This window comes from Sturnira hondurensis, unplaced genomic scaffold (assembly GCF_014824575.4).
Source record: "Sturnira hondurensis isolate 20B ecotype Veracruz unplaced genomic scaffold, ASM1482457v3 Scaffold0021214, whole genome shotgun sequence".
Taxonomy (NCBI): domain Eukaryota; kingdom Metazoa; phylum Chordata; class Mammalia; order Chiroptera; family Phyllostomidae; genus Sturnira; species Sturnira hondurensis.
The window spans coordinates 8,529,489-8,541,859 of NW_028093845.1; positions in this window are offsets into that span (position 1 = coordinate 8,529,489).

Consider the following 12,371-nt stretch of genomic DNA (forward strand, 5'->3'; position numbering starts at 1 on the left):
ATGAAGTGGATAGATTTGTTTTATCACAATCTAAATAACAAAAGGAATACAAATCCATCCCCGAGGATATTCTTTGACAGGGAATACACATTTTATACAAGAATCTGAGCAACTCTTGTCTTTAAAATACACGTTTAATGACTTTTCCGACATTCAACAAATACATGTTTAATGAGTTTTATGTACGAGGCACTGTCTAGGCACAAAGGGTAATGCTTCCTTAATTAATGTAGGTTGGTAAATTTGTTGTCGATCATTTCCTGGGAATTGTGATTTGATGGGGACCTTTCAGGTGGTTTGAAGAGAATAAAAATGAGAGGCTGAAGAGAAAACAGCATTGAACAATTGCATGATTCTACTTTTTAATGTTTTAGATGTTTTGTCATCTCCTATGTTGTTTGTATCGACCATTATATACACACTGCAAAGGACTTAGTGAAAAGAACAAAATTATATCTAAAACTTTTTTAACTAAGTTAGTATCTTCTTTTTCTTTTAGAAAGGAACATTTTTGAAATCCAGGCCTTGCTCAAAGCCTCTTTCAACAACCCAAGAGACCATCGTGTGATTATGCTCATGTACTTTCCCATGTATGGAGATTGTGTGTGTGTGTGTCTGAGAATGACAGAGAGAGAGAGAGAAAACATTACATATATGATTTAAAATTACAAATGTAATGCCCTGGCTGGTGTGACTCAGTACTGATTCAGTGTCATCCTGCAAAACAAAGGGTCACAGATTCCATTTCCTGCCAGGGCACATGCCTGGGTTGTGGGCCAGGTCCCCAGTAGGGGGCGTGTGAGAGGCAACCACACACTGATGTTTCTCTCCTTTTCTTTCTCCCTCCCTTCCCCTCTCTCTAAAAATAAGTAAATAAAATCTTAAAAAATTAAAACAACACAAATGTCAATGGTAAACAATAAAATAAACGTTATTACTTTCGAGATATTTGCATTAGAAAAAATAATAGAAAGAGATTCTAGATTAAAAAATGGAGGAAAACAAACAGTGAAGTGAGAAAACTTTACAGCATCAGAAAATGTCACCAGCTTCAACGTGTAAAACTGAGTGTGCAGAGAACGCGCAGGAGAGAGCTCCCGGGAAGCCACCAGCAGGTTGTCACAGAAAGGTCCGGAGCGCAGCCAGGACGCAGGCCACCTGCACGGTCTGCGTGGAGGATCAGTTGCGCGGTCCGTAGTAGAGTGCTTTAGCCTTCGCACTCTAGGTCCAGATTGCCTGGGACTTTACAGAAGTCCATTTTCTTTCTTCCTTTTTTTTGTTCTCTAAATGTTCTCATTCCCAAAGTAAAGGTGGTGCAATTCTATAATCCATGGAGCTTTTGTGAGTTAAAAAAATGGGCACTTCAAACAATCTCCAGTACCCTCAAGTCACCAGCTATCATCATTTTTGTTTCCATTAGTATCTATTTCAAGTTTCCCCAGTCCCCTGAGGTGATTTGTTAACTGTCCCATTAACTTCATCTGACAATCTCAATGTCCAATTAACCAAAATTACTGAATTCCTTCAGTGTCATCTCCTTCTGCTTCCCACCTCTTATTAATTAGCTGATTCATGAAAACAAACTTCATTACTTCCAGTCTCCTAGGCTTAGAAATATGGTATCCTTTCTACTAGCTCACCTCTACCCTTAAATTCCTCCTATCTTTTTCTTTTTCATCTGTTCTACCATAATCTTTTATGTTTCCCTTGAATAATTCTAACTTTCAGACTGGTTTCCTCATCCTTTTTCAAACTGTTTTCCACATGTGGCCAGACTGAACTTCTCAAGTAATTTTGTTCAAATTGCTCTTCTTTGTAAATCTTTTCAACACTATGCCTTTGGTCTTAGAACAAAGTGCCAGTTCCCTAACACAGCCTGCGCCTGCGCGATCTGGCTTCTGCCTGCACCTTCGTGGACACCTCCCACCTCACTCCGCCTCTTTTCCTTTGTGTCTCTAGCCACCCTACTCTTCTCGGTGTCACGCTAAAGGGACGCGCTCCTTCCCACTGCAAGGCTCTGCTCACCTGTCCCTCTTCACTTGGAGTATCTTTCTACCACTCCAGCATTTTTCTTTTTTGACTTGCCTTGATGCTACCCATGGTCCTCCAGCTACAATATTGCTTGACCAAAAAGAGCTTCTCTGACATTCCAGACCTGTTGGTCATCATTTTCCACTCAAGTATCCTAAAATTTCTCTCCCGTCCCCATGGCATCCTGAAGTTCCCCCTGATCGTTATCTAAATTGTGGATTTAACATATTCAATTCTTTAATAATTCAACCAAAACTTCAACAAAAATAAGACTGTGTCTTATTGATCACTGTTGTTATTTCTGGCAGAAAAGTGACCAGTCAATTATTTTTTTAACAGAGAAATGAACAAATGCTGCTGCCATCAGTAGGAATTTGGATGTTGAAAAATTCCCTTGCCCTCCTCTTGAAGCTATCAGACTTCACAATTTGCTGCATGAGTTTGGACATTAACCTCAGCTATTAAATTCCCTGTACCCAGCAGAGAAACCGACTCGTGATTTGAGCTATTTAAATCCAAACATGGTGAATCAATCTCCTTACCGCTCCCAAACTTTTTCTTATGTACAAAAGAATGTGAGTATGTGATTTTATGACTGCAATGTACCAGTAATGACTTCATTACTGGTGCATATTGTAGTCATCCCATAATTATGTGCTCAACAGATAACACTTGGGTGGGTTAGTTCATCTCTATTTGGCTTGGTGCTCTCGTTTTTTAATGTAAGGATGTCCCTCCTCTATCTCGTCTTCAAGGCACTCCTGAAATTATGTAAGTTCCTTATGATTCTTATTATTAATATTAAAGCCAGATATCAGCCAGAGGAGCTGTATTTTGCTAGCACACTCGTAGTAACTAACCAAAGAGCCAACTGCTCCTTAGGAAGGGCCAAGAACAGACTTCGGTATGCAGGAAGTATTCAGTATTTGCTTGTTGTAGGAAAGAATTAGTAATAGGGTAATTTCAATACTACAGGTCTTCCATTTTCCAGAAATAAAGGAAAAATGGAAGAGGCTAAAACTAAAGTTTGAACTTCTTAAAACTAAAGTTTGAACTTCTTGTAACTAAAGTTTTCACTTAGCAAAAGCAGGATGTTTTAAAATTGTACCCTCACATTGGTCGGTAAATTTACTTTTTATATTTTACTTTGGATTTTAATTTCCATGGAATTGCACATTTATATTAAGTTATAAATAAGTCTTGGTAAGAAGCAATATTAATTCTTTATATATTGAATCAATTAAAAATGTTTGCTACTAGTTGTGGTGGAATCCTTCTCAAAGCTTTTACGTCTTATGCTATGATTTCTGAGGACGCTGTTTAGGATACTTTTTAAATGCCTCTAATTTTCTTACCTTAAGAATTGAGACTGGAGTGTGGGTATTATCTATGGCAAATCTCCAGGAGTAATAGTAAACGGTACAATGGTCACGTAAGGTTCGCGTGGGGTAGCTGTTGCTCTGGGTCTCTCCTACGGGGTGGCAACTGAGAGTCTCCCTACTTCTCTCAGAGAAGACTCAGTTCAGTATTGATAAATATTGCCTTCCTTAATAAAGTCCCTGAATGCATAATACCACAGCCCCTGCTTCTCTGAGTTGATGTTGGAAGTAATAAGCAGATAAAGGGTAAGCCTCTTCTTCCGCTGTAACCGAGGCAGGGTGAAGCCACTGGGAACACACTTCCTTCTGATGAATTTGTTGCTCTCTGTGGATGGCTCCATTGGGAGGAAGCTCTGTAGAGTATCTGAGGTCTGGTCATGAACTAGGGCAGCCACAGTTGACATTCTACATCGACGCAGTTAGGGTGACAACCCAAGAGGCAACCATCCTCTCCCATTTGTCTTTTTATATGAGCCAGAGGATTTACATACCCGACTATGTTAAGAAGAGGCACTAACTTCACATAAGTCTCAAGTCACTCATAAGTCTCTTAGGAGTCGTACCCAGAGCTATTCCGAGGCTAGAACCTGAGACAGAATGAGAAAGCTGGGAGTAGGTACCACCGGTGCCGCTTTCATTGTGTTCATGACATGCTCCCCTCCAGCAACTAAAAGGGTAGTAAAGGCCTATTTTCTAAGTCCTGTGAGCTGAATGTGTGTGTCACCCCCAAATTTATATGTTGAAACCCTAATACCTCACTCATATGATGGCATTTGGAGGTGGGGCCTTGGGAGGTGATAAGGTCCTGAAGGTGGAGATTTCACGTAGGGTTAGTGCTCTCATAAAAAGGGGGAAAGACATGAAAGGTCTTCCTGTGTGTGTGTCTACACCAAGAGAACACCACGTGGGGACATAGCCAAGAAGGAGGCCCTTGCCAAGAACTTCACCACGTTCAGACCATGCTCTCTGACGTCCAGGCTCCAGAAACATGAAAAATAAATGACTGGTGTCGAAGCTACCCAGTCTCTGATAGTCTTTTATAGTAGCCCAAACTAAGTGTCTACTGCGAGATTCTTTTCCTTATGCAAAAATATTCATCTCTCTGTGCAATTAAGGACACAATAACTCAGACCAACAAATCTCAAACAGCAGTCCATGAAATTCTGGACATTGAGAAATAATTTAAAGAGGTTCATTGAAATGCCATGTGGTCACGGAAGGTAAGCTTTAACACCAGCACTTTGGGGACTTGCTGCTGACGGTGAAAATATATGAGGAAGAACAAATAAAACTGTCTTCTCTGGTTTGGGGAATTTGGAGTTCTGTTAGGGAAACAGTGACTAATTTATGAGAGGTATTTGGAGAAGAGATAGGCAGTCAAAATAAATGTATCTTTCCACTTTTTTGGAGAGGAAACAAGCTGTTTTATGGATTATCTTGGAATCCTTAAAAATAGCAGGAAGAAAAATGTTTCCATTACTCATGGCATGCTTTTTTTCCTGCAGGTAGAACAGGTTGTATGTTTATACTTGCACAGGTGAAGCTGGAGAGCCCACACTGCACTGGATATTGGGGTCCTTAGGTGTGACCCACACCCACAGCCTCACCCCCCCAAATGCAAGACCCTGGTGCTTCCTCAGTCCAAGGAATGGCACGTGACTTTAGTCGCACAAAGATTCTGAAAATTCGGCAAGTCAGACACGGTGGGGAGGAGGGCAGGCTCAGGGTGGCCTGCCTGCGGCTGCATGTGAGTGCTTGCTGTCTTTCTGGCTGTGAAAAGGGCAGAATTCACAGTTTAGGTTCCTTGGTCATCTTTCTTCAGATTGTCTGTTGTACCTCAAAAGTCCTCCATATTTTATTTCTCCTGTCCTCATTAAATTTAATTCTATACTTTTGTGAAACTTCTGAAGGCAGGTAAATCTGGGGTTCCAAACTCCTCATCTGTAAATTGGATATAGTGTCAGTTACACTAGCAATATGATAATAAGACTAAATGAAAAAATGTGCATGCAGCCCTTACTGAAATGCCTGGCACGTAATAGACACCGTGTCGATGATGGCTTGAAATCAAAGATACTAAGAACTGTATCTATATTCTTTGAACTATTGTCATAATGATACTATCCCCAAGTCACCTCCTCCTTATTTTAAGTTACTCTAGTGAATGTTGTCTATCCTTTTCTTCATTTGATCATATACATAATCCATAAAAAAGATTTTACCTTGAATTTATTTTACAATCTTATATGTCTTTCTAGTGTGGTTATAAGCTTAATCAGATTGAGAAATATTTAATCAGCTTATATTTTATCCTTAGAGGCTATCTGAGGCACACAGGAGGCATGCAATAATTCTCTGATTCTGAAATAAATTTTAAAAGTGCAAAGACATCCAGGTCATGCCCCTACCCGCCTATCACGAGGGGCAGCTTGCACAAACAATTTCCACTCTACTAGAAACAAATGTGCTGGATAAATCTGCAGAGGGTATTTGGCAGATTTAGACCCTTTTGGAAGATAGGGAGGAACATAATGCTTCATAATGATGGTGAATTCAATTTTAAAATGGATTTAAAAGTCTTTTTCTTTGGTTATTACGACTGTTTAAGTTCTGGCCCTCCTCCTGGGCTTACCGTGACTTCTGGCCCCACACCCTCCCCCTTCATTTCTTGCCAAGGAAGAAAATTGAACCCCAACTGTGATCATCTTCTTCATTTTCCCAAACAAGCGCCGTCTTTTCAGGAACACAGAGAGGAAAGCAGGGGAAAGCGAACTTCTGGTTGAACTGCTCAGCTCAGAGTTCCTCTCCTCTGGGAAACCTTCTTCTACACCTTCCTTTCCCCCAATTTTTGTAGGAGTAATTCCTCATAATTATTTATTTTCTGTGCTATCTCTGTTCCCTGCTCATATGGTTAATCTTTCACTTTATCAGACCTGCTGTCACTTATTTCTTTGCAATAACCTGCCTCTCTCCTGAGACTGTGGGCTGCTGGAGGATAAAGACTGTGCTATAAACATCTTTCATCCTGAGAGCTGTTTGAATGTGTATGTGGCAGTTATTTACTGGCCTGAATTGTTCAGTTCTTAAGTTTTTGCTATTGCTTCTAGTTAACAGATTTGAAAACACGGGTACATGTCCATCTTCAAAACAAGTAATCAGTGATAACTATCTGGCTAAGCCATCATTTTGAAATGTTTTCTTTGTAATACATTTATATTTTCTGCTTTTAACAGTTGGTGGTGTTGCTATTATGTTTTTTAATCCCTACACTCTTGGCAATGAATTACTTCTGCTACACATGCAGCTTTAAGCTCTTGGTGAAAAGTTTCCTGCCTGTTCTGCCTTTTCTGATGAATGTTTTCCTGTTGGATGTGTTTAATTTACTTACTTTTCCTGTAAGGACACATTCTTTCTAACAGGATAGTGCCTCTCTACCTAAGTTGTTATATAAATATCCGAGATTGAATTGCCCCTAAGGGACTGGCCTGATATTTAAAAGATTTATTTTCTCTCTGTTATTCCTCCACTAAAAAATTCCGCAAGTACAAAAAGCTGTTTTTTAGAATACGATTTACAGATAGCCCCTGACTTATGATGGAGCAACTATTAATTTTTCCACTTTATGATGGTACGAAAGCAATATACATTCAGTAGAAACTGTCGTTAGAATTTTGAATTTTGATCTTTTCCCAGGCTAATGGCATTCAGTAAGATGATGGGTCCTTCTCATGCTGTTGGGCAGCGGCAGTGAGCCTCAGCTCCCAGTCAGCCTCACGGTCACGAGAATAAACAACCAATACTCAACAGAGTGCCGTGTTGCAGTGTTTTTTGGATACTATATACATATATATATACATATATATGTATATGTATATATATATTTATCACAGAATGTTTGCAAATCACCCACCTGTGTCTCCTGTTTCTAGTGAGAAGAAGAGGAAGACAATTACTCTTGAGATAATTATACAAATGTAGGCTAATGTTACTGAGCATCCTTAAGGTAGGCTAGGCTGCACTGTGATGTTCTGTAGGTTAGGTGTATTAAATGCATCATGGACTTACAGTCTTCTTAACTAAAAGACTGTAATGATGGGTTTGTCAGGATATTGTCCCATCATAAGCTAATGAACACCTGTACTATGTTTAACTACCATAACATTTTTTTTTAAAAAAAGGTAAAGGAGAGCAAATAAATTATAACTAATTCTGTTTATCTCTTTTCCTTATATCCAACATTTACACTTTAATATTTTACTTTATAAACTTTCATAGATAACTAAATTAGAATGTTAATTCTGCTTTTCTTATCCTCATGAGAGAAAGCAAGATATGTATTTTATGTAAAATATCAAAATGATTAATAATATGAACATGTATTAATAATAATAGTAAAATGATTTTTCCAAGCAATTATGGCTAAAGGGCAGAAATTAATTTTGCTATCCAGAACTAAATTATTTCCAGACTGATAGTAAACCAGTGACATAAATATTTTTAAAATGCTAAAAATTACATTTAAAGTAAAATGATCTCTGTACTATGTAATAACACAGAATTTAAAAGGACATTAATGTTAGTTTTCATTTTAAAGATGAAGTTCAGTTATTTGTCCAGGGTCACACAACTGGGTAGTAGCCAAATTCTCTTGACTTGCAGACAGACTATGGTCTTGTTATTTTTAGGCCAACAAATCAGCAACATACATAATCATGAATTGTCAGTGCATTTCAGTTCTCTCCTTACTGACCATAAAAATGACATAATGCGTTGTGTGTTTGTGCCAGTTTTTTATTAATTTTCAATGCAAGGTCTACTATGAGTATGCAGACAGTTACTGCTTAGAGTTTGTCTTTTTCTTTACACATTAAACATCTATTTTGCACCTTCAGTGTGCTGCATGGTGTTAGACACTGAGCATACCACAGTGCCTTGGCACACCCATGCTCTGCAGCAGAGCTGGACACGTGAACACCTATTCTGAACACTGAAAATTTTTGTTCAATATTTGATGAAGAGTGCGGTTGAGCAAAGACAGATAATATTCTTGGAGTTTGTTCATCAGGTTTAAGGAGATAAAGGTTTTAGAGGTACATACAGGACGTACCTGAAACTGTGCAGTAACTCAATGAGCCCGTCTTGTCTCTACCCAAGAGACTCTTTTTTCTGGGATCGTTGCTTTCATAGACTCTTCTCATTTGTCCCAGTAGATTCTGTGCTCCGCCCACCAAGGAACAGCTATTACTTGTTAGGCTCCTGCCGTGTGTTTTTGTAGCCCAGTGTCCCTGTGGCGTCTGTTGCCCTCCAGTTCGCTCTCACCTATTTATCCCTTACACTCAGTTCAAATATCGCCTATTCTTGGAAAGATGTCTTTGAATTTATTTCTCAGTTGTTTGAAATGTTATATCCTATTGAAGTGATCACTAGTATAACAATCTACTAGATCTACTTAGTTTTATTGTGATTTTGTATCCTATTAATTAATTTAAATAAGAATGACTCCTAACACTTTTCTAAACCTACAAATGGTTTGTCGCACTCATTAGGAAAAATGTCTTCTTCCTCAGAATTTAGATGGTTGTAACTTAAACAGATCTGGGATGTTTCATACTATGAGTATTTAATATTCACTTTAGGATGTGCATGGGTGGGTTAATAAGAATTTAGTTCAGAAGTTGCTTAGTTTTCTCCCTTGTCATTATGGGGCTGAATTAATTGCAGTCTCTCAGTGTGGGCTCTGAAATGCCTGATCTTTGCACCACTGAGGACTTTAAGCAAATCAGAGACTTCAAATAGAGAATGGAGTGTGTGTCTCAAGAAGTAAACAAATTTGAAGCTCCTGTAAGTCAATTGTTTCTTAAAATTTTTCCTGTCTTTAAACAAAAGGAGGATACTTTTTTCACTCTTTTGTTTATTGTTGTTCAGTGACAGTTGTCCCACATTACCCCCCGCCCATTACTTTCCCCTGCTCCACCCCCACCCACCCATAGGCAATGCCCAACCTGTTGGCCATGTCCATGGATCTTTTACCCATGTTCCCTGACTTGCCCCTTCCTCTTCTTTCCCACTTATCCCGCATCCCCATCCCTTCTGGTCACTGTCAGTGTCTCTGGTTCTATTTCACTCATTTGTTTCATTGATTAGGTTCCATGTAGAGATGAGATTATATGGCATTTGCCTTTTACCACCTGGCTTATTTTACTTGGCATAGTGCTCTCCAGTTCCATCCATGCTATCACAAATGATAGGAGCTCCTTCTTTTTCTGCTGCATAGTATTCCATTGTGTAAATGTACCACATTTTTTGATCCACTCATTTACTGATGGGCACTATTTCCAGCACTTGGTTATTGTAAATAGCGCTGCTATGAACACTGGGGTGCATAGGTGCTTTTGAATTGGTGATTCAGGATTCTTAGGGTATAGTCCCAGCAGTGGGATCACCCGATCAAAAGGCAATTCTGTTTTCAGTTTTTTGAGGAAATTCCATACTGTTTTCCACAGTGGCTGCATCAGCCTGCATTCCCACCAACAGTGCACTAGGCTTCCCTTCTCTCCATGTCCTTGCCAGCAATTGTTATCTGTTGATTTGTTAATGATGGCCATTCTGACCTGTGGGAAGTAGTATCTCATCATGGCTTTAATTTGCATCTCTCTGATGGCTAATGATATTGAGTATCCTTTCATATGTCTACAGGCCCTCTGTATGTCCCCCTTTGAGAATTGTCTGTTGAAGGCCTTTACCCATTTTGAATTGGATTGTTTGTCTCCCTGGTGTGGAGTTGTATGAGTTCTTTATATATTTTGGAGATTAAACCTTTGTTTGAGGTATCATTGACAAATATGTTTTCCCATATGGTTGGTTCCCTTTTCATTTTTTGATGTTTTCTTTAGCCATGCAGAAGCCTTTTAATATGATTTGTCCCATTTTTTAAATCCTTTCCCTTATATCCCTCGCTCTAGGGGACATTATCTGTGAAAATATTGCTGCGTGGGATATCTGAACTTTTCCTGTCTGTGTTCTCTTCTAGGACTTTTATGGTGTCATGACTTAAGTCTTTTGTTCATCTTGAGTTTATTTTGGTTCATGATATAAGTTGGTGGTTGAGTTTCACTTTTTTGCATGCACCTGTCCATATCTCTTGACAACATTTATTGAAGAGGTTATTTTTACTCCATTTTATGCTCCCGCCCTCTTTGTCAAATATTAATTGTCCCTAGAAACATGTGTTTATTTCTGAGCTCTCTATTCTGTTCTATTGATTTATGTATCTGTTCTTATGCCAGTACCAGGCTGTTTTGATTACAGTGACCCTGCAATATAGTTTGATATCAGGTATTGTGATCCCTCCTACTTTGTTCTTCTTCTTCAAAATTGCCATGGCTATTTAGGGTTGTTTATGGTTCCATATAAATTTTTGAAATGTTTGTTCTGTGTTTGTGAAATATGTCATTGGTATTTTGATAGGGATTGTGTTGACTTTATAGATTGCTTGGGTAACATGGACTTTTATGTTTACATTAAGTTTCCAATTTGCTTATTAGTAAGATATTTTCATAATCATAATCACCTTTGTAAATGTCAAATACCAAGCAGTATGAGAACTCCACAGTTACAACAAGTTTTGTGCACCATTTCCCATTGTTTATATCATTGATTCTTCAATACGTCATTTGTTTCTTTTAACATCTAACTAATACCATTTACTCAATTGCCTCACCAGGACTTCTTTTAGTAGCAATTATTTCAATATGTCACACTTCAGAGAAAAGTAACAGATCTTGGAGAGCTTGAATTTTTTTTGCTTTAGTTTTGTCCAAAATTGCTTTGTATATTAGGTCACAAAGTATTCTTAAAAGTAAATTAGATACATTCAATTTTTTATGGCTATAATTTATTTGTTTTAGGTGACTATTATAGAACAATATGAATGTGCTTTAAATTATTTTATGATGTCTTCAGAAATTATGTTCATTGTAACATCAGAAACAATTTTGAATTTTTCAGTTGATCTTACAACTTAGTCATTGATGTTTTTCCATTTTCCTTTTTTCCCTCTTGAACTTTCTAGTAAAACCAACATCTCTTCACAATTATCAGAGTGAATGTAATGTCTGGTTTGGTTCTAAAATCTCTGAGTTCTGAAATATATTTAAACCACATTCCTATGAATACAATAGAGGTAATACTGTTGATTTTAACTTTGTAAGACATAATAGGCAGAATAATTTCAAACATGCCTAATGAATCTTTGAAGATATTTACTGTCAAAGTATCTTCAAAGTATAAAACTCAGATATTTTAGTTTATTCCTAATACAAACCAACATCCCCTGTATGGAACACATGGAACACAACTCATTCAATAATAGTCTCAAAGTGTGAATTAATGACTCAGATCATTATGATTTATTCTGTCGTACCATGTCTTATGACGTTATTGCCAGTGGGAAAGAGCATGTGAGTGTATGTGTGGTGATCAGAATGGTTTTTATATTATTGGGTTGGCCAAGAGTCTACATGGATTTTTTCATAAAATCAAAGGTATCTTTTTTATTTTCACCAATAACTTTATTGATTTGGATATTTTGAGTATGTCAGCTATCTCCTGCATGGTTTAACATTTATTGCTATTAGTTAATATCTCAATATGATCGCTATCTACTTTCACTTGTCTACTCCACTGTGGAGCATCGTCCAGTGAGAAATCTCCAGCCTGAAAGTTCGCAAACCACTTTTGACACGTTCTATCATTCACAGCACCTTCACCATGCACTGCACAAATCTTCTTTTGTGTTTCAGTTGCATTTTTACCTTTCTTGAAATAATAACACATAATATGCAGAAAATGTCGCATGTTTTTCCACCAATATTAAAGTGCTACACAAAAATTCACCAGTTTCAATGTTTTTTTTTTAGTGCATGCTAATATGACGGCTGTCACAATACAATCTAATGAAAT